The 23,654-nt window shown below is 38.4% G+C and overlaps 1 long non-coding RNA gene across 1 annotated transcript; it reads left to right on the top strand.

The window, feature by feature from the left end:
* Positions 1-11,087: 11,087 nt before the first annotated feature.
* Positions 11,088-22,809, top strand: LOC116994553. Its single transcript, XR_004417509.1, has 3 exons — positions 11,088-11,268; positions 21,880-21,947; positions 22,548-22,809. It is a non-coding gene; the product is annotated as an uncharacterized LOC116994553 (long non-coding RNA).
* The last annotated feature ends 845 nt before the right edge of the window (positions 22,810-23,654 follow it).

The raw sequence follows: 23,654 nt of genomic DNA, 5'->3' as shown, positions 1-23,654 counted from the left end.
CTCTGCAATGGCCTCACAGGGAAAAAGAGAAAGTGTAGATGAATCAGAAGCAACATCAGATTTGAAAGCTGAATTCAAAAAGTAAGTGGTTATAGTATGCAAAGGAAAAATGGAAGGATATGAAAGGGTATACAAAGAGACTAAGAAAAGCTAAAAATAATTAATTTTGAAGTATCTGAAGTCTTAAAAGAAAGACAGAATACTTCTTCTAGCTATTCAACAATGGATGAATGATATTAATGGGTGGAGGAAAGAAGTCTGAAGTGGCTGATATCTTTTTGAAAGACTAACCATAAACAATCAACTTACATAAATAGTGTGGTAGTTAAAAGAGTATGAAGTCAGGCTAGATTTTGGATAAAAAGTTCAGGTCCTTGGGTTAGTTTCTGTAAGGTATTTTCAAATTGTTTAGCAGTTCTCAGATGAGTTACAAGAGCTTGAGAGCGGGTAAAGGCTATTTCATGACAGAGTTGGTGATATGAGGAATTATGGCTCTTGGGTGGGTTTGTGAAAGGAGGGAAAAGTCTAGACCTACTAACCTCTGAAGAAGTTGAAAAAGAAGAGACAGAGCTTTGGCTCTGGTCAACTAAATATCTTGAAAATTCTGGAATAAATAAGCAAAGCATTTGTTAAAATTAGCAGATAATGAGAAAAAACGTTTTTCAAGAATAAATCACATTGGAGTGATAGGACAAGAAAATATGCTTTTTGAGTGGGAGAAAAGTGGTAGATGTCTTATATGTACTGAAATTGTTTCATTACATGCTCATACAACCCATCCAAGAAAAAACATGCTCACTGAAATTAGTAGCTACACAATAAAAGAGGAGCAAGTGTATGCTGGATGCCTGTAGCTGTGAAACATGAAGTCCAGTTAAAATGAACCCAGCAGTCACCATCCTCATCAGAAAAGACTGAAAGTATGGATGGAATAAAAAGCAACAGATTAAATTGAAGCAAGTATGATATGTATTACATTTAAGAGGAGAAGAATGGCTAGAAATCTGCATAGAAAATAGATGTGCAAAACCAGTGCTCCTCCAAGTTTTTGGAAATTTGAGTCTTTCTGGATCATTTGCTCTCATGTGATGCTTTGCATTGAAAATATTCATTCTTCCCAGAAAGAATTACTCTAAAAAATCAGCTCCTTTCTTCTCATGAGAGGTTACAACCAAGGGTCACAACCTTTCACGTTCAGGTGAAAAATTCTGCTGCTCACTTCTCTGTGGTCTTCTTGATGTGGTCTTCTTTTCATGAATTCCCCACTTTCCTCCTGCTGCTGTATCCAAGGGACACTGCTCAAAGGTTTTCAGCAGAAGGTGATTTTAAGAAAATGATACCTAATTTTTGTCATTAATGATGTTGGTGTACCTTTTTTTACTACAGAGCAGGCGGACAGATGCCACTGTTCATTCCACACTGTTCCAATCCATTCCACCTCTATTTTTCTTTAGTTCCACGTGGATGAGATGAACTGGCTGATAGAATTCTTCATTAAACTGGAAAGTAAGTAAGTAAACACTTAACTTAGGAAGGGCTGTAGGTCCCTGATTTGTCTCTTTCTTCTGCCTATCAATTTTTAAATTTAATTCTATGCAAAAATTTTGAATTCTCTGTAGGAGAATAAGACTAGTTGCTTCCTATACTAAAAAACTTTCTAAGTTCTTTAAATTTAGTTTTTATCAGGTAACCTTGCTTTTGCCAAGATTTTCGACTACCAAAATATTTTATGGCAGGAATGAATATTGGATTTTTTCAAGAGAATAAAGTATCTATCCTGAATTTTTTTGGTGAATGTCTACATGTTATTATGAATCATAATAGAGTATATCTACCTTGATGTTTTCCACTAATACAGCCATTGATGTAATTTTGCAGGTGAGCATGGCAGAAGTGGATGGCAGATCATTTCTTATTGCCTTTTTATATGCACTGGTCTTAGTGATTTATTTCTATGGAGTTGCTCTGATGCAAGATACAATGATAAACCACCCGTGTGTTTTATACCTGGAGCTATATTCAGTTTTGATTTTGCTAATTTAAGGTCTCTAAGCATAATTTAAGGCTTGCAATTTATTCTTCACCTGCTTGCATTTTCTTAGCTATGTAATCAATATGTAGGATCCCACACTGAGGCGTGCATGTGCTGCAGTGGTTTGTTGAAGCTGTAGAGTCAGAGGACTTCTACATAACAGCCTGCTCTTCTTTCAGCTTCCACTAGGACAAGTCATAGATTTTCTAGCTTTATGAAGGCCAAAGCATCTTCTCCTCCGTCCAAAATCAGGGGAAGTCTGTCTCCAGCACAGAGAACACTTTAGAAATTCTTCTTCCCTCTTGTATGATGGAAAGAACTCTCCCTTCACTTTCTCCTCTGTGTATTTAAAACCATGTTATTTATCTTCACAACAGCCTTGCTAAATGTTTTCCTTGAGGATGTAGAGGCAACACAAAGGATGTACTCAGTGTTGCAAATACATTTCTGTGTTGAAATTCAGAAAGGCAAAACTATTTCTGACTAAGGAGCACAATTCCTTTTGACACCTCAGTCCTAATCTCATCCCAAACCCAATCCCATCCCATCTCATCCCCAATTCTTGTGTGTCTAAGTGCAGCCTGGATCCCTGTTAACACTTACATTATTGTGCATGTTTAATTTTGTTGATGAGAATAGCTTCATTGGGCTCAGCAGGGCCACTTGTGGCAGAAAATTAGCACATGCATAAACATTTCTAAGTTTGCTACAAATTGTGCTGTTCTCAATAGTGCCTGTACAGCAAATATTGGCTTGTCTGAGAGTCTGATGGTGACATGATACACTTTGTCAAAGCAAGAAATATCTAAATTTTGGTCATAATTTGCATGCAAAGTGTTGAAAAATAAAAAAATTTATAGTTTAATCAACAGAGATTAAACCAGATCAAAACTGGAGTTCTTCAAACACGTCTGCAAAATTCCTGTCATGACCCTCTGCCATGGATCTCACACAGAGATCAGTTTCTGAGAAGTTGGTACATATATATAGTGTCAATGCTTCAAAGGCTGGTGTTCATTTATCTGTACTTTAATGTATTACTAGAGAAGCATCTTCTCTATTTTCTCCTTGCCTTGAGTGACATAAATCTATTTGCTTCTCTTCTGTAGTATTTTATTTGAATAATTATGCTAAATATTCGAAATGCCAACAAAAAATTCAGCAATCTGTTCATATGGTCCTGATAGCTCCCTTGCTGAGTAATGGAATAATACTATACTGTTAGTAATTCAAATTATATAACTAATGGATACACAGCATACTAAAGATAAATCAAGTCTTTGTGCAATGTTCTGTGTTTCCTCTTGCCATTCTGGAACTCGTATAAATGACGAAAACACAACAAAAAGCAATTTGTTGGATTCTGTGTATTATTTTGAAAAATAAGAGGGAATCTGCTCAAAGAAGTACAACCATATGTCAATATGAGAATGTGCTCTAAAGGCTGATAAACTTTTTCCATATAAGTAAGATTTATAAACTGAGAGTTGAATGAATCTACTCTTTTCCAAGAATGCCATCTGCAGATGCTTCAAATGCTCCAAAGAGCAGTCCTCAGTTACTTTCAGGGGGGTTTAAATAAGTTTTGTGGTCCACCCATGGGAAACCTCAGTGACTTTAATAAAAATAAGCTGTACTGAGGCAGATGTCAGTGCTCAAACTCGATTTCTACATGATTATATTTTATCAACAGATCACTTGATTGCAGAAATAATTTGTTTGTATTTTCTTGATGAAAATTATTTTCTCACAGTACTTTGCATTCCTTTATGTCCTGATACTGTCTTATAGAATATGTTTTATTTACTGATAGAGCTGATAAGCACTAGAAGTAGTTAGCTGAGCATGTCTAAATGTGTGCATTCAACTGGCTGTCATTTAAACACTATTTTATTTTCTATGCCAGCACTGAACTTCAACAAATCCTCATGAAGCCACAGTCAAGTAAAAAAATATTGTCATGCCTATAATACCTACCCAGGTGTACAATAACAAGCATATGTGTGAGAGGTTAAAGACCTGTTTTGCAGAAGAAATGCCTGCATGTAGTGTCAGGCATATCTGGTGTTATTCCACTGTGCCGCAGCAGAAAGCAGAACCCATTACTCCTCTCTTTGGCTTCTCAATTTGCTCACATTTGACTCATTTGACTTCTAGTTCAAGACAGAAAATAAAAATACACTGGGTATCTTATTGATCCATTTCTATGTACAATCTAGCTTCAGGCCAGGATTTCGATCACTTATGCCTTCTTCTGGAGACACATAATGGTAACTTCTGCTGCTTAAAACCCAACAATGCATTCCCAGCATTAGATTTACACTAATCATTGTACAGACTAGCAAACGAATTTATGAGTGAAAGCACATTTAGAAGGGAGAAGATGAAGAAAAATGGCCATTTTTTTGCAATTACAGAGGTCCTAAGGCATTCTCTTAAGCTGGCAGGAAGATTCTTTTCCTTCTGTATGTACAGGCTTTACTTGCACAAATTCAAGTGATTATTGATTTTAGCAGGGAGGTATGTGTTTCACACTGCATTGTTACTTTCATCACACATAAAACCCATGGAATCTTTGCTGCTGATAATAAGAAGGCCCATTATAGGAAGGCTAATAAGATTTTGGAGATGTTAAGGCTGTATGCATTATTCATACCCTATGAATGGAAAGCACTGAAGTCTTCATCTTCTGTGGAAGCCTTGGAGGCTCTAATAGATGGTTAAATATTTTACACAGCAGTCATAGGATTAGCAGTGTCAAGTGAAATCCATATATTTTCACAAAGTTGTAACACTAACATTGTAAGAAATGAATCCTACAGCAGATTTCTTAACAATGACTAGTTTAGTACTTAGATTTCTATCCCTGTACCTGGTTCCCCAGATCAGCAGTGGCAGCTCTGCGTGTAGTTGTCTCTCTCTTCACACATCTCCTGCTGCTCATTGGCCTGAATGGTCCTTAGAGAGCAAAGTGTCCTGAATTTCTCTGCTGGAAAAAAATAATTGATGACCGTGAAAAGTAACAGTGCTTAGTACTTCACAGGAGACACTTAAAAACTTAATAGTATCTTTTAAAAACTGTTTAAGAAAAATACCTGATGAGAATTGGGTTGGTTTTGCATTCAAAGTGTTTTCTAGGCAAAATTTTCTTGACACTTCTTTATCCAAGGGTTTTCCAACAGTATAAAACAAATTGGTAATCCAGGTCAAGGTTCACATTCTCCATACAGTCCCACCTCAGAACTGCAGTGGGTAAAGCAAAAATGTATCTCAACTCACCCCATTGTAACTGTTGTTCTTATTTGCAAGTTTTTGACTAAGGAGTGATTACTCCAGGAGTAATGGAGGCCCTTACACTCTTGCTAAAGGTAGAGTGTTGGAATTTATCTCACTCTTTCAAGTGAGGAATGTGCTTTTTGTTATGATAATACCATTCATAGCCCCATGAATTAGTCTATTCTGCTTCCAAACCATGTAACAGACTTCCAGAACCCACTTTAATACCCTTTTCCTACTCTTTTAAAACAACATACATTTTGATCCTGATTCTGATAAAAAGGCACATTTTAAATCTCCAAGTATAGCTTTGAAGATCAATTTAAATTATTTTATAATGGTCAATCAGCAGTATTTTTCATAATTAGTCGCATAAGACCTTTGGCTGATGACCAAACTGTCTTAAAGAGTGGGATTTTGTTTGATGCACTGTGACTAGTTTAAGCTACCATTGCAGGAGATACCTGGGGCTTTAAGCCTATGTTTTAAGGTGCTTAGACCATGAATGCCAGAAGCTGATGGAGTTGAGACAGCTGATTCCAAATCATGGAGTTAATTACTCCTTCATCTTTGGCTTCTTGGGCATCAGAAGGATCACTGAGGTGAAGCTGTATGTCAGACAGTGTGTGAGAGACTGAATCATTGCTTTCCTCACTTCAGAGAAGTTTGAAGGAGAAAAAAAATTCGGAAGTTATTAAGTCCTTCTTGCTGCTGGCCACACTGGCAAAACCAAGGCTGTCTGGTGACCAGGTCAGGAGGGCAGGAGCTGGTGGGCAGGTCCCTGGCTGAGCCGTGCCTGGCTGTGTCAGTCAGGGAGAGGGGCGGCCTCAGTCTCAGACATCTTTCTTTAGTAGTAATCTGCTGGCTTTTTACTATGTGTATGTCACTTTTAGATCCTCCTTTGCTGTTTCTATCTCTCTTGCTGCATGGCATCTTGTGGCTTTCCTCAAAGAGAAAGTTGACAGAGTATATACCTGTCATTCCCTTTGTCTAATCCTTTTGCTGACTTCTCCTCCTACAACTCTCTTCCCTCACTTTTTGGCATACACAAGGATGGAGATTTTTGGCCTGCCTTCCTTTGCTTTCCTCATCTGCTCTTGAAGAAGTAATTTTCAGCTCCTCTTTACTACTCACAGTTATTTCTTTGGACACTTTTTATTCACAAGTCAAATCTAACTAAAATTAACCAGTGAGTGTGCTTCTCCCTTCAGACTCTTCTACTCTTCTGTGTTTCATGTATCGGCTCCTTGACTGTGCTGTGCTCTGCTGTCCTGCCGCCACACATCTCCATTTGGCTTCCCTGTCTTGCTGCTTTTATTAATCATTATAATTTTTTTCTTGAGCAGAGTGGGACACCACAGCTCTCATTTAGTACTCTGGTGGTTTCACCAGTGGTTTGATTCTTGGTGTACTGAAACCACCACTGTCTTCTGTGGAAAACATTTTCTCGTATGATCTGTATGTTGCGCCATACTTGAAACCTGGTTGTCACAGGTCAAGAGCAATCCTCTTCATGCATTTGCAAAGGATTTGACCCAATGGGATCATCTTCAGCTCTTCACAAGGGCTCCTGAGAGCTGCAGAAGCAGAGCCTGTGCTCAGAATTAACTGATATATGTTAGCTTTTTGCTTGGCCTGGGGAGGCAGATTCCATCCTTGAGATTTTTCTCTTGTGGTTGTAGGAAGTTGCTGCTACAATGTTTCCCAAAATCTGGACCTGGAACTAAGCAAATATTTTTGTAATTGAAATCTTTAAACCACTATTAACTACACTACATCCTCAGTGGTCATAGCTAATTTCTTTTAACTCCTCTGGGTTAAACCAAACCTAATTTACAAGAAACTTTTCAGGATGTTTGCTCATTTACTGCACAATTAGTTCCTTTTGAAATTTTGACAATGAGAATTCAAAGTACATAAACACTGCTGTGATTTTTGAAACAGTGCTTGTGCTTGTATTGATCACACTAGAACAAAGTGTGTCTAAGCTTAGCTCATTATGAATGTCTCTGAAACTCTGGAATTTATTACTCCCATGCTGGCTAATTAGTTAGTATGTAAAATTTTAGCTTTCATTACTGTCTTCTTAGACACCAAAGTTTGCCTTACCTTAACAACCATATCAAGTGGATTTTGTAATGCTTGACTACAAACAGAGCATTCTGTGTTTAAGCATTTGCTTAGCACCGAGCATTATTTTACCAGCATTTTTTCTGGAACTTTAGCCAATTCCAGGCCACTATTTGAAGCCATGTACTTTTTTAGCTGAGTGTACTGAAAGTACACAAAGGAAAGAGAAGTAGGGTTCCAGTGAGATCTGGTTTGCAAGGCTTTGAAGACAACTGCCTCCTGTGGACTGCTGTCTGAAGGGCATCTGAGAGGGTGGCAGATATATACAGCATTCCTGATCATTTCTAGCTCTACCTCTTCTCTTGGCTCCCTCTCCTGCTTACTTACCTTACTGGATCCATGAAAGTGAGAAAACAGTTCTGGCAGACCTGAGTGCTTGCATCCTCCTCCCAACTCTAGTGGTTATTACAACAAACCTTCCAAAACAATTCAGCCACCTGGAGGCCACTTTCTATAGCATTTGCATTTTCAACACACCATGCCCGATTCCTTCTCTATTCAAAATTAATCCTGCAGCCATTTAATTTTAAAAGTAAAAAACTTTAATCTGAGCTTGTTAATTATTCTGGGAGTTAGTCAGCAGTGGGTGTCAGGATCAAATCTACTCCATCTTCTCATGGCTAGCTGAGAAAAGAAACTGTTTTGCCAGCTGTTCTGGCAGTAATATCTTTAGGCATATAAGTAGTCCAGCTGCAAGTACCAGCTTCTCCATGCCTGCACTTGCCACAGAGGGGGAATGAGAATATTCACACTTGTTGGAACAAAATGGAAAGAAGTATGCATTTTTGTTTTTTGGCTTGAAAGAATATAAAACTTAGCTCAGTTTCTTTGTTTATTCTACAAATAGGCACAGCATTTACTTCACTGTAATTATTATGCATTGGTTGTGTATTTAAACAAACTTACTAATCAAAACTGTAGTTGTGTTTTTCTAACATTCAAGTGGTTTATTCTTATAGACAGAGTGAAATTGGGAAAAGAATGATGAAAACTAATTATGAAGTTTGGTTAATAATTTACCTAATGAAACAGCTAAAAGGTATAGTTAGCAAAAATGCTAAGTATAAGCCAGTCTTAAGCAATTCTGGCATTAATGTGTAAAAAAGTTTTACTGACACATCTTCAGATAAGAGTTTGACTCTGATCTTCTAAAAATAAAATTACTTCTGTCTTCAGGAACAGGCTGACTTACAAGAAAAATAATATAAATAAAGGGTTGAAGAAGCCTAATTTGAACTGAGGGGACCACTATCACTGTATGTGAGTTTGTAGCATCTGGTCTAACAAAACCCTAGTTCTGAACAGGAACCTGCATACACTATTAATGTTAATTCTGTTAATAACAGGAAAACTAATAGCATGCTTAGAAAGAAGCTCTAATCCTATCACTATAGATATGTATGTAATTTAGAGATTAAAACATTAATTCTTTGCAATTCAAATGATCTGTTATGATCTGTTGCATTCCTTGTGTCAAACCATGCCCTGTTTCTCATGGGATGATTTTAGTTTTGGCTTTCCTGCCTGATGAACTCAAAGGTCTTGTAATAGAATTGGGTCCTACTTTGAATTTTAATTTTTTTAGTCAGGTGAAACTTTCCAGTTTCAACATCATGTTCAGGGAAGAAATGATGCAATTTCTGGTTAAATGTGTTCTTCATGTAGTTGAATTGGTAAAGCATGGCTTCATTAACAGAATCACACTAAGAACAATTTCTGTTCAGAATTCCTCAGAATTTTTCACAGGATGTTTTGCTTCTGGAAAGTGCTATGTGTGCATTTTATTTACATTAATTGTAACTAGTGTGATTTTTCTAATCAGTAGAAATGTTTCACTGGCACCAAACTAGAAATGCTGCATACTATGTTATACCATATACTAAATTAACTGTGTTTCTTAATTTACACGGAGTAGGCAAATCTGTTTTGTCCAAGGCTTTCTCTTTCCTCATTTGGCAACTAAATTATCCCTACATTTTCCCTGCTACTGTAAACTGACCATAAATACGTGGCTAATTCCTCAACAAAAAGCCTCTCAGAGGTAACCAAGTGACTTGGAACATTTATTTTCTACTCCCACAGACAATAGATGCAATGCATGGAGTAAGACTGAAATCTAAATTGCTTGCTGCAAGTGTGTTTCATTTCAGGCCCAATTTATTCTGAGTTAATATTTAATTTTAATGTTTCAGGTATTATCATCATAACAAGCTATAGGTATGTGTTTTCAGGGTGAGGATGGATGCAAGTGGCTTACAATTTTTTTTGTTTCTTGTTAAAACTGTCAAGATTTTCCTGAAACATTCTTGTTGCATAAGGCAATTCTCTTTGATATCAAGCAAAGTATGGGTTTAGTAAGTGTTACAAACTGTCATTCTGTCCAATTCATGACATAGTTGGACACAGGCAAAAAATAGAAGTGAGCCTGATTTTTATTTTGTTTTCACTGGAATCATTGTTGATGCAGTCCAATATGTCAAGCTGACTTTTCTATAAATGTGTCATGCTAATACATTTTATCATACATGGGTGTGCATTTATGTCAAGATGGAGAAAAAATACATGTGAATTTCGTGGTGTTTTCAAAGTTAAGTAACCCGAAAATTCCTCTTTGAACAATTGCAATTTCCTTGAACTGAGCACATGGCTGGGCTTAAACAGTAAAATTAAATTAATCACAGCAAAATATGCCTTCCACTTCCTTTATTTAATGTGGTTACCAGAATTCCCTAAAAAGCTTATTTTGATAGTGTCCAGATTGACAACTGTATGTGTAAGGAACATACTATAGATATTAGATAAACCTGACATGAAATGTTGCTTTGTTTAGGAAGGAATTTTTTCAGACCTATATGCTAGCACAATTAACCATTGCAACTTTAGGCAAAATGTTTCTGAGGTGTTGTCTCAGGACTTTTCTGAATATTGTTGCTTTGCCGATATGAGGGAGCTTGAGAAAAACACAGCTGTCATACAGAGTTGAATGGCTTCTCCCCCTACACTTTCAGTGGTAGTAAAGGCAGAAGTTTTTAATTATTTGTATCCCATTCCTGCTCTCTTAGTTGAGAAGATAGGTTAGGTCAAGATGTGAAAATAAAACACTGCTTTGATTCAGGAAGGAATGATATTGTAAATGTGTTCTTGTTTGCTCTGCACATCAACCCACCTCAAGACTTCCCTACACTGCAGCCTTCTTTGTAACCTTCCTGGCATCTCAGCACGTGTGAAACCTATTACAGACTCTGAAAATGTGTTTTGCATTATTTAGTCTGGTTTTAGAAGAGAGGCAATTAATTCCAAGGATACCTTCTATGATTTTATTTTAAAAGGAAAAAAACAAACCAAAAAGTCTTAAAAGGGAAGAAGTCCTTGGCACTGGGCACAGTTAAAACACAACATGACCTGTTGTTTTGATATTTGCTATCCTGGAAGAGCACGATCCAAAGGCCTCCAAAGTTCATTAACATTTTGCCTTATCTTCAGGGCATTCTGACTAGGTTCTAAGTATAGAAAATAGCTACAATATTTTTCCTTAAAATAGTTTGTTACTGTGTATTAAGTATCTGAAACACATACTCAGCACATCCTTCATCCTAAACGTAGTAAAGTGCCATGTAGTCTTGTCTGCTCTGGAATGTGAATCTTTTTCAGTCTTAGAGCTCTATTCTCTTTTCTTGCAGGCTGCTTATTTCAGATTTTGTTGATCAAGGTACCTGCAGCCTCCCTTTTCCAGGGATCTGCCTTTCCAAGATGAAGATAAAACTGCATCTTCTGTCTCAACACTGAGAACACCAAAGTACATCAGCATCCAGACAGAATTCCAGCCAGAGGTTTGGTGCTCAGATTGCTTAACTATTAAGGAGGGAGAGGTATCTGTGAGTCAGATCTTCAAAAACTCTGTAGGTAAGATTTATCGTTGTGGAAATTTCTGGTGTGTTGGAAGAGCCAAACTTCAGTGTATAATTTTCTTCTTGAGCAGGTTGTGATTTTCAGTTTCTCTGGGTTTAGGTTGTTGCACACCATAGATACAAGTAAATGCGGAGTACTAATAGAAGTAACCAACAGGAAGTAACTCAAGAAGAGTGAAAAAACAGAGCAGCTTTGATACTTCGATACTTTGATACTTTGATACTTTGCAGCTCAGTCAGAGATGATGTCTCTATGGCTAATAGATGTCAATGATTTCACTCCCGTGTATTTGTTCAGTCACACACAAAACCCAGTTTAGCTCCCTACAAACCCAGATGGGCAAGAACAGTCTAATCTACAGAAGGGCAGTTCAGGACACCTCAGAAAGCTTCTGTGTTTACTAATCAGTAGAAGGATACTAGGCCTAAACTTGGCATGAATGCATGTTCCCAGCATTTTCTTAACCTCCTGAACTTGACTCCATCCTATCAAAATCCACATCAGAGAACAAATAGCAGCTCTGGCTTCTCATGCCTATCTGAAGACAGAGATCTTTAAATGTTATATCAATGAAAGGATCTGGTGGGGAAAAGAGCATAAACAACCAGATGAGGTCATGATGAGATGAGATGAGATGGGAATAGATCTCTTTCTGGTTAGGAATAATAGCTTAAGCACCTCTCTTTGAGAACATCTAGTGTAAGAAGTCCAGGAGTGCTGATATGTGACAGAATTTACCCACTGTGATGGCTGTACTCAGAAGAAAAACAAAGTGACAAAAATCTACTTAGTAGTTTGATCCAAAGAGGTTGGAATAATACAGCAAAAAGGACTAAGCATCTATTTTTGCTACCCAAAAGACCAAATTTATGTTTTGCTCAGGTACAGACTGAACTGTAAAGCTGTTTCTGTGTGAAGAATTGGCCATCCCAGTAGAGCAGAAATTTGTATGCAATGAATTAAAATAGAACTTCCCATTTCTCTGCTAACAGAACATAAATCCACTTACTTGACGAGTTTATCTAATGGATATGTGGCAACATCGATTTTCTTTTTCTCTGATAGATTTTGTATTTTCTAAAGCAAAGCACATCACACAATTTTTTTCAGAACAACCTGTGAGGAAAAAAATCAAACCATTAATCCAACAGAAGGATGCTGAATGGAAATGTTTCAAAAACTGAAAATATCTGGTATCCCTCAATACTTTAAAAAAAAAAAATATTATAGGGGGTTTGAATCATCCTCCCACAGTACAGCTATTGCAGAGCAAATGTTTGTTCATCTTTCCCTTTCAGCTGTTACTATTTTGACTAGTTGCATAGACAATCTGAATAATCACCTGTGCCAAATTTAGTTCAAATGCAGAGGGAGTATGTGATGTGAATATGAGAAGGCCCAACTTCATTAAACTACCCTTTCAGAGCAATTTCTGTTTCAAAAAGAGAAGAATACAAGAGAACAAGGGGACAAGAGAAGTTCGGCATTTCTCCATGTGTGTTGACATAGGTCCCACCTTCCACTTGCTATCACTGATGTTCCTACTTAACAATTAGGACATCCTCTTTTTAAGCTGAAGTGGCAAATAGGAAGGCCTTCTGCCTTTGGCCTAAAGATCCAAGTGATGACTACTTGTTCTCAATCAGAGTAGCTGCAGCTAGGATGAAATTTGTGTTTTGCAAGAATAATTTTGCTATGAGGCTCCTGGGTTGAAAGGGCAGAGGAGATCCAGAGATGAATAAGTTTGTTTTGAGGATCATCTTTCAAAAAATTTGTGCTTGCATAGCTGAGCCTCTCTGTTGCCTTTCTCAGAAACATCTGGCCAGATGTTGATTAATAATATTTCCCTAATGATTTTGCCCTAATAAGAAAAAAAATCCCTCCTTGTCTGCCAGGAATATCACCTTCCAGTTCACACTTAGAGGTCTAAAACTTCAAGGGAGAAGCATCAAAACCACCAAAATTTGGTAACAGGAGTAAGCTGCAGTCTGGTCACACTGGGGATTGTTTATGGACCACTCAGACTGAGCTGTGTCTCCAGTGTTGCAACTCCTGATTTCTGCAATTCACATCAGCATGCATGTATGTAGGAGTTTTCTTCCAGTCTGTTTCTGTATTTTCCTCCTATTCAATTTGCACGAATAATAATTTGCTAGTGATGCCAAGCCAAAAGCTTCTACACCTTTATACATCCTCTGAAGGTTCCCAGTCTTCCCTCATTTTTACATTTCCCAACATGCGTAATGGAGGCAAAATTGATTGACCCCAATTTATTCTGTCTTATGAAAATGCTCATCTCTTACATGTGTTAATTTCAGAAGGAACCCAAGTAACGCTGCTCAAAGTCTCTTTGAAATGTAAAATGTTCTTTCAACAATATCATTGAAGGATTGATTTCTTTTAATAATAGCAGATACTGATATCGATATGCAGTAAGAGTCAGTTATGGATAGTCCAAATGGCTTTTGGAATTCAGACAAGTAATTTAAGTAATAACTTGTGATAGGAGTTGCTTTGAGTAAAATTATCTCACATTTGCAGCTTGTCACTAATATTAACTGTTCCTTATCACTGCGCTCTCTTTTCTGAAAAGTAATTGCTACTGCTATCTTAAAGACTAGAATATATTTAGGTATTTTTGTTTATCATTGTTTTCCTCATTACACATTTTTCATAAGTTTGCTATCTGAAGGATTTTAATACAAAGCAGATATATAATTTAAATGAACTCAGAGATGCTATTCTTGAGACTCCTTTCAAAGCTCCAATTCCTGGAGGAAAAGCATCCACATGGTCAAAACCATCACCGCAATTGGCACTAACTGGGAGACATTGTGGAAGTTTGAGCTAAGACTAAGGTTTTAATAAGCAAGTAGCAAGAAACACCCACTCAACACCTTGTGCTGGGCTTCTCCATGGCAGTGTTAGATACATTGTCAGGGCAACTGGTAGAGGTTGCACTGTAGTGCTTTCGATAATGAGAAGACTTGTTTCCCTGGAATTGCTACTCTGCAGCTTTGCACTAAATCTAGTTTTTCTTAACTCTGTTTCTAAGAGCTAAGAAAGAAAGGCAATATTATTTTGTCAGAAATAACTCCAGTACGAAATTCAGCAGCTCCAGTTCATTGGAGACTACTAATTAAATAATCTATATCGCCATTCAGTATTAATTAGTGAGTTTCAACATCTATAGACTAAAGAGTCTAATCAAACTTTCAGTCAATTCCTGCTGTGATTCTCTTGTGTCCTGAAAACTGCTCAGTGTTTTCCTGCCTATGAATTCTTTTCTTTTCAATTACTTCCCAGTAAACGATTTTAAAAATCAAAGTGCAGCAGATGTTTCAGAAGCCCAGGAGATCCCACAAGGATGCTCTTCAGCACAAAGCACTCTGCAGAATACAGCCACAGAGGGCTCTACAGCACTGGATGTGGGACTGATTTATATGGGAAATTATTGCACCAGAAACTTTCTTTTCCCCTTCCCCCAGCACTAAGCATGCCTTCACATAGCACGAAAGAGGAATGCCATTGCCTCTGTAGAAAGTGACAAGATGGAGCATAACATTTCTAATATTGCCTGAATAGAGGAGAAAAAGAGTGCAAAGGCAAGGAGCTGCCACCAGCAACCCTCCACTGTGGGGAGGGAGGGCTGGCTGGGAAGAGTAGGGGAATATTTAGACTGTATTTTACAAGAAATAGTGGGTGCAACTGACTGGCTGGGAGATATTGTTGGCTTTGATTGACTGTATAAATATGCTTTTTAAAGAAGCAATTCAAGCACAGGCTTTTTAAATGCATGTGTAACTATTCCTGGTTTGTTTGTGCATGTGTGGCTAATGGCTCTTGGCAGACAGAAAAGGAAGCAGGAGAGACATAAGATTAAATCCTGGAGTTCCCAGCTGCCACACAACCTGCTGTTCTCGTCTCAGGGATGTGGTATCTTCACCTTCTGGAAAAGACAGAGGCTTGCCTCTCTTCAACAACAGTGTCTCCAAGCTCCCAATTTTTCACCATATCCTATTTCACTGATTTTTGCCTGCAGAGACAGCCTGACTCCTAGTTATTTGTGTACTCACATAACATAGATAAAGGCTCTGCTTCCAAAATAATCTGATCCCAAAAATGTTCCTATACATGAGTAAACGCAGCCTGGGACAGAAATTACTAAATTGGTAACAAAGCCAGATCATATAAGTGGAGCTTTAGTTAGGATATTTTAAAGCTATTCATAAACTAGGCATTTTTTATTACAGTGACTCTGTCATTGTATCCTCTCTAATCACTGTTTCCATTCTTCTAGGGATGTGTCTGTGTACTTTAACAAATGTGTTATAACAACACTCATAATAGAACATTTTCCCCTTAACAATATAAAGAACAATGCATGGAATAAAATCTGATGCTTTTTCTCGCTGCAACTGCATTCGTACCTCCTACATGGGTTGGCTATTGTGAGTGCAGGAGATTTAGCTATCTATATTAATATCAGGTACATTAAATTCTACCAGTGTGCTCAGGGTGAGCCACACTGATTCACTGGTACTACACATCAGTCTTGCCAAGGCTGGTCTATGAGGAAGATCTGGGGATGGAAGAAAAGGTCCTGGCTTTGTATGGAAGAGCTACTTATTTTTACCGGTTTTCCCAGGCTTTTTGCTTTTTCTCTTTCATCCTATAGTACTGGTGCTGGATCTTAATATAGAATCAAGAAAATATCAGCACTTTGTATCAAATCCAATAATGCTTGTATTCATGACAAGGGTCATAAAGATCATCAGGAAAGCTGGGGTGGGTATGGAGGAAGTGATTTAAGAAGAAGAGGGTGAGTTCAGACTAGATATAAGGAAGACATTTTTTATAATGAAGCATTGGAATGGGTTGTCCAGAGAAGCTGTGGATGCTCCGTTCCTGGAAGTGTTCAATGTCTGCTTGTACGAGGTCCTGAGCAACCTGATCTAGTTGAAGATGTCCCTGCTCATTGCAGAGGGGCTGGTCTAGGTAGCCTTTAAAGGTCCCTTCTAACCCAAAATATTCTGTGATTCTAGGATTTTCATTTTTGCAGCTGTTTGTAGTTCCTCTTAGTTACCTGTAGCAGCTATAACAGGGGGTAAGTCTTTTAACTCTGTTTTGTCTTTAACAACAACAATCATACATAAAATGCTGTGGTCCTTTTATAGCAGTGTAACAATCAACCCAATGAAGTGCAAAATCAATGTTATAAAGCCAGATACTGTTCCAAATGAAGTTAATTGCAAAAGTGCTTTCTGCTCATTAAATATAACGTTATTAACTCCTGGGCCATAGACATACACAAATAAATATAATGTTGGCTCCTTACCAAAAACAAAGCTTAAGATGTTTACTTCAAAAGTATTTTTTCTATTCCCAAAGAGATTCTTGACTATATCATGTGACTCTGTGTTATGAAATCAGATGCAGAAAGCTAGAACTTCTTGAAATCATCCCCTTCTCTTGTGACAGAGATCAGCTAAGAGGCAGAAAGTTGAATCAGTGGAACTCACCTCTCTGGCTGCATCAGTAGAGTCCTAGAGAGCCCAGCCTTATGTCTCCTGCATGTTGCTGTGTGCGATTGCCAGGCAGCATAATTTAGAGTGGGCCTGATTCTGCCCTGAGCACTTGCCAAAAATATCTAAACCTTTTCAGAGCATTCTCAAGATCTCCAGGACTATACACATGCCCTATAACCACTTCTGTCCTGCTCAGTTTCTCTACCTCTAATCTCTTTACTGTCAGGCTCTGCAGCAATTCAATGGTTAGGAATTGTCTCAGCACTGTTTCTCATGATCAGTTAACTTCAGTGACATTTTCAGCCTCTGGATACTGGCATATCCAGCAGGGCAGCTCAGTCCTGCTGGAGCTCTCCAGGCTGCCCTCTCTGCTGGCTGTACAGATACTGCTGCTCCCATGCATCTCAGGAGCACTGGGTTTGTTACTAAAAACTTGTCTTGGCTTTTCTCCTAGACCGTGCCACTCTCTGTCTTCTTTTTCTGAAAGAAAGTTGTTGAAGTCCAAAAAAATAGCAAGTAAAGAACAGAAGAAACTTAATGAAATAGACACCATGCAAACTTTTAGGAAACACAGGAAAACAGATGTTTTTAAGTGAGAGGTGTTCAATCCAAAATTCAGTGTACTGTGACGATTGTTTACAGATACATGACTTACCTCTGCTACTGAACATAATCATAAATCTAAATTTTGAAATTTAGGCAAACAGCAGGAATACAGTACAGTAAACTTTGTTTTTGCAAATATGAAAAGCAGGAAACCTGGATTGTTCTGTAGCCCTATGTTATTCATATAAAAATGAACTGGATATTATGGTTTCAACAACTATGTTTTAAATAACAAAATAACCTAATAACTAAAAGTAACTATATAGTGCTGGTAGTTATGAATTCATGCTATTCAGGCAGTACATGGTAACAGCAGGAGCACCTGCTGTTCTGGCCACCTCCTGCTCTGTGCTCATGGTTGGTGTAAACTTCATTATCCTTCTTGTCTTGTTGGGATGACTGTTGCAGTTTTCCAAGAAATATTTACAATCCCAAGTGGAATTGCAAAACCAGAACTGGTGTCATGAGCATGACGACATGACAGGATTGCAGATAAGTGCATTGTTTTCCTATTGTTTTGTGCCTAAGGAATTGAGGCAGCAGGCAAGAGCTGAGTAGCTGTGGTCTTCAAAAAAGCAGCCTGTGGAGTGTTGAAACTTCTGCTTGACAGACATGGCCAAACTTAGATGTGCAGCATAACACTTCAAGTGGTTCCTTCTGGGAAACTTTGTACTTCCCTGCAGTGCTGGTAGCTTGTAACTTTAGATCATATTCCTGACCCAGAATAATGGTAGAGCTTGTGACAGTGCTTGCTGCTGGGCTGCACAAAAGCTGGTAACAAACCACATACTATGGCCTGCAGCCCCTTCAAACTCCAGTTCTTGCATGTAGGAACCCCACTTCCTAGGGCTGGTAGGTCTGAAATGTTTGGGAGTGCTTAGGATTTAGCTGCTCTAAGTAAGAACAAGCTGATCTGGCTGTAACTCTGTGTACTGCCAGGAGGGGTGGCTGTAAGGGGCACTCTTGATTCATTAAATGCTTTTTAAGGTTATGATCACTTGATAACCCTTTTCCTCCCCCAGTTATCTTTACTTGTATCCCTGCAGCAGCAGAGCTACAATACAAATATTAACAAGTATGAAGAAAAAGTCCTTCAAGAAAAAACTAAACTAATTTATTGAAAATGTGTCAGTGAAATTGCTTTCCAAAACAGGTTAGCAGCCTTAAAAATTCCCAGAGATGCCATGACTGACTGAAATCGGAACAGAAACTGAAAAGAAGATCCTATGAGACACATTCAGCATTAAAATTCATTTCCCTCCAGTTCTTCCCTTCAGGTTTTTTTTTTTTTTTTTTTTTTAATTTTCCAGAAATAAACACATTGTGTTTCTATTCTTTAAAAGCAGGAAGTGAAGAAAGGGTTTGAGGATTTAGGATTGCTCCTATACTAGGTTTAGAATTATGACTATTTGTTCTTCTATTAGAAACTTATTTATTCTTTGAAAGGAAAAAAGAATGTTTCCAAGTCAAATTAGACATTCTAATACTCTGCTACTGTTGTAGTGAGTGCTTAAAGATAGCTGGGAAATATACAGTCACTGAAGGTGTTATAAGCACATAAATAAAATGTTAGTCTGCTTGGTGACAGAACTTGCACTTGGTTTTGCAGCTATATTTGTCTGTGGGAATTCCAGGATGATTTGAACAGAAGGAGGCATGGATGACTTTTTGTAGTTCTCCACTAAGTACCAAATAAGAGAAATATAAACATTAAACAGTAAATCAAATGTTGAAAAAATAAATAAATATGGAACAGATGGGCAAAAGATGTGTCCAGCTGGCTCATGACACTCATTTTTTTCTTATTTGAGCAGTAGCCACATGCAAAGTGGATTGGGTAATGGGCTGAAACTGTGTTTTCTGATGTCACACTGCATTCACTTTCTCCCACAGACTTTTTAGATAAACCAGAGGAAAAGTTTATTTAAAAGGATTTTGGGCAAGTAGTCAAACAGACAGGGTCTATTCCTGCATCTCACTTGCTTATGAGAAAGTTAAGTGTCAGGGCCAATTGCACCTTTGATGACTTGCACATTCCATAATTACCATCATTTTGTGGCTGCACAACTCTCTGCCCCATATCATGATCCTACTGAAAGTCCTCTAAAAACTCCATGCTCATGTGCTTACCCTCAGCTTTTGGTGAAGCTTTCACATGGACCTCCTCTTGCCACAGGAGCAGGCAAACACCTCAACCAGGGGTTCACAGGGGTATTTCTTTGAGAACAAGTCTCCTATCTCTGCTACAGTTGTTGGTGATGTCGGTATTTTGAGGGCTAGAGTTATGAGGGCAACATCTTCAGAAGAACACTGTGGCTTTGGTGAAGCCTTGAACTAAAACTATTATTTTAAATTCTGAAGTACAAATACTGTGAACCAAAGTATTCACTGTTGCAGATTTCACAGCATTATGTAGGAGGGTAAAGAATTACTTTAGCAAGACCAGTTATTTCTTCTGAGTGTTGCTGTATAGAACCTAATTTTATTTAGCCAGTCTTGAGAAAGTGAAATGATATGAAACTAAATGCAGTCAAGTAAATACAGTGCAACTGATACTAATGTTTGGCCTAGTTGTGGAAGGAATTAATGGGATGATCCTAGTAAGCATGTGATGTGATTTACAGACCTCAATTACAATCACCAAGAAACAATTTGTTCTGATGAAACCTTTTTCTGTGCATAGAGGAAGGAAAAACAAACACTCTAATTATGCTCATGACATTTGAGAATGTCACTATATTTTTTTTCTCAAGAAAGATGCAATATGATATACCTGCAATGATAATTTCCAATGTAAATGATTCTATGATATTATGATTTTTACATTAACAAAGATCACTGGGCAATGAATTTAGAAAAACATTAAAGTTGACAGAAAGTCAGCAAGAAAACAAATCTACAACTACAGTACAAGAATTGCCCTCTGCAGTGCTCACTTTTGGCAAGTTCACTTCTGTCACCTGTCACTTTCATATAAAATGTGATTTTTACTTGGCTTAGCTAGCAACTGAAAAGTTTTTTTATTTATAGAAAATGTTAATTGAACAGTGTTCTATTAAATTAAGACTTGAAGGTCAGATATGTAGATTGATAAACAATTTCAGATAAAACTTTGGAGATAGACATGGTGAATATGAGTTCAGAGCAGGTATATCAAAAGCACAAAAATACAGACATAAACAGACCTCAGGGATGTGCCCAGCTTGGCTTGAAGCCACTCTGCACTGGTGAGGAAGCACAACTAAAATCACTTCACCCTTGCCATCTCCACCAAGCAGGTGACTCATGCAAAAACACCAAAGCGTTTGACTTCATAAATATCCTTTTTGGTCTCTTTCTTTGAAACTAAAACTGATCCAGCCTTCAATGGCCCATGGTAAAATCAAACCAGCTCTCCAAGATGTGGAACATTCAGCCCACAGTCTATGATTCAACCCAGCCCTTGAGAAAGTGACTCAGCTGGCCCACTGTCCCTCTTTCCGACTGTCTCCTGTAGACACGGAGCTCCAGGCAGCAGCAATTAATGTGGCAGCTGTAGCATCTTGCTCCCGACTGCCGTTTTTCCTCAGCAGCCTTTCCTGTGTCTCACTGGGGCTTGTATGTGAAGTATGGGCTACACAGCATGTGTGAAGCTATGCTCTCCTCCATGAAATCCCCGGAGAATCTCCACCTCATCTTCTGTTCCAGCAGCTCAAATTTTAACTGGGAATAGTGGCAATACCTGTCACTAGCTGACTAGCTAACAAACTTATCTTTAGTCTGTGCTAAGCACAAAGCTTTCATTCTTCCTCTAAACATTTGGTGGCATTTAGAGAACAAAAATAGGTAGAGACAATGCTCTAACCCTCTGATGAGAATATATGTAGGGGAGAAGAAAAGCAACACAGAGGAAACAAGATGATGCACAAATAAACAAAGTCAAAATGAGTCCTCACTTATTTTTCTTGCTGATAAAGATTTTTGATTGCACATAGAAATGGATTTCATGCTTATGGGGATCTGCCTGCTCCACAATATGTACTTAGTAATAAATCTGCAACTTCAGATACTCTGCAGAAGAGGTAGGAAAAAGCAACACAGCGTTACTTTGAAAAGATTTATTTCCAAAAAATTTCTAATTCAAAAGGATACACAAAAGATACCTTTCTATTATATTTATGCACAAAATCACGGACCTGTATGTTTACTTCTAAACCTACAATAAAAAACTCTGCTTCATGATGTTAATTTTATTTTTTAATTGAGGTATCAACTTTTACACTTCTATTTTGCTTTGAAATATTTGCATCTATTTGTTTCATATTTTGTCTGGCTGTTCCAACCACATTTTTCAAAAATTTGGCTGCAATAATATCTGGAAACAGATTCTTATATTGACATAATCTTCTTTGTCTTCAGAGTCTCATCCTCATCAGATACTGGCAAGACAAACCAAGTGATCCTCTATTACATTTCCTTGTAACAGGGTAAGTTCAGCTCCATCTGCAGCACAAGTCTCTGCTACCTTTCTTACCTCTTGCAGTGGGGAAGACCACATTCTTCCAGGTTCACTGTGTTGATTGTACTTTACCATATCCCGTATCAGAAATTTGTGTTATGTGGTCTCATATTTCCCCAGTGGTATTTTCTTGGCAAATATTGATGACTCCTAAAGGAGCAGTCCCTGTGAGGGGCTTGTCAGATAGCTGGGACCCCTACAGGAAGGAGCTACAGGATTCCCAGGTCATTGGAGGTGAGGAAATTCCTGGTGAGTCTGTTCAGAGATTCATCAAAAGCAAATGGTGTAACTTTGTTGAAAACAGTAATATTAGTGTAAGCATGGGGATCCGGAGCAGTTTTTGGCACAGAGACACTTAGGCCTTCTGAAAAACAGCAGATGACAAAGAGAAAAGAGTGTGAAGAGCTGGACAGCTTTTCTGTGTAGATGGTCGTTTATATTCATTGGCAGGCATCTAATGTGAGACTGAGTTACTGCATATCATGGATAGTCTTTTACCTGGGTTGTCCGGTCCTTTGAATGATGAGATGCAAGCAGTGCTGCAAGCATGTCCTTTGTGTCCCTACAGGAAAGTCAACTGGCTGCAAGGATGTCTGGGTTTCAGGGATCAGGCAGGGCTCAGTCCCATTGCAATACCCGAGGACTGGGGGTACTTGGGGGTGGAAGAGGTTACCATCTGATCCGCCACTTGGACTGCTCACCTGTGGAGCAGTACAATGCAGTTTTCTGCTGGTAAGTACCTTGAGACACAGTCTGCATATTGGTGGGGTTAGCTTGTCTCATGATAAAAAAAAATCACAGATCGCTTGCTGGGACCTCCCTCTCCTGCATGAGAGACCACCTAGCATGGCTAGGATGCGGTAGGATGTCATGGCACTGGGCTAAACAGAGAACCATAGTTATTACATGTAATGCTCAAAATGCTTTGGTGAATGGTCAAATAGTTTAGTGCTGTAATTCCAGTCATTTTGGGAAGTGAATTACTTTTGTAATCAATGGGCAAGATATCTAGTGCAAACACATTGCTAACACAACCATTTCATGAAATTGCTGTTCACTCCCTCAGTTTAGGCAAGTCTGATCATTCCATGGGCTGCAAGCAGACAAATCCCTACTGCTGTTCCTGTAGATACCATCTGTGCTGCCACTGAGCAGAATGTGGGTCCTCCCTAAGAGTCCAGGCTAACTGGTGGTGCTGCTCTCTTGTTCCACTTCCAGTAATTTAAAACCAGAGTCATTCCTCAGCATCTTCATGTGGGTGGGACTCACCATTGCCAAGTCATCATCCATCCTCTACAAAACACAGAGAAAACGTGTATATATGCTATGTAGCAAGTAGAGATTTTTGTTGTCAGTTGATCTTTTCAGTGGGCACAGAGATATGTGCATTGTGTTGTAGAAGAGCTGCCTATTGAACAGAGCTATTCAATGAGAGTGTGTCAGTAGTGATGGCTCTCAGCTCAAACACTTTAGATCCTCTGCTCTTCCCAGATATTAGGAAAATACACTTTATTGTGGAGGTGGTGAGGCACTGGAGCAAGCTGCCCAGAGAAGCTGGGTGTGTACCACCCCTGAAAGTATTCAAAGCAAAGTTGGATAGAGCCTTGAGCAACGTGGTCTAGTCAATGGCATCCCTGCCCATAACTATGGTCAGCTGCATAAAAAAAAAAAAAAA

Source organism: Catharus ustulatus, chromosome 3 (genome assembly GCF_009819885.2).
Source record: "Catharus ustulatus isolate bCatUst1 chromosome 3, bCatUst1.pri.v2, whole genome shotgun sequence".
NCBI lineage: Eukaryota > Metazoa > Chordata > Aves > Passeriformes > Turdidae > Catharus > Catharus ustulatus.
Note: the sequence above shows the minus strand (reverse complement) of the source record. Positions and strands in the feature narration are given on the sequence as shown.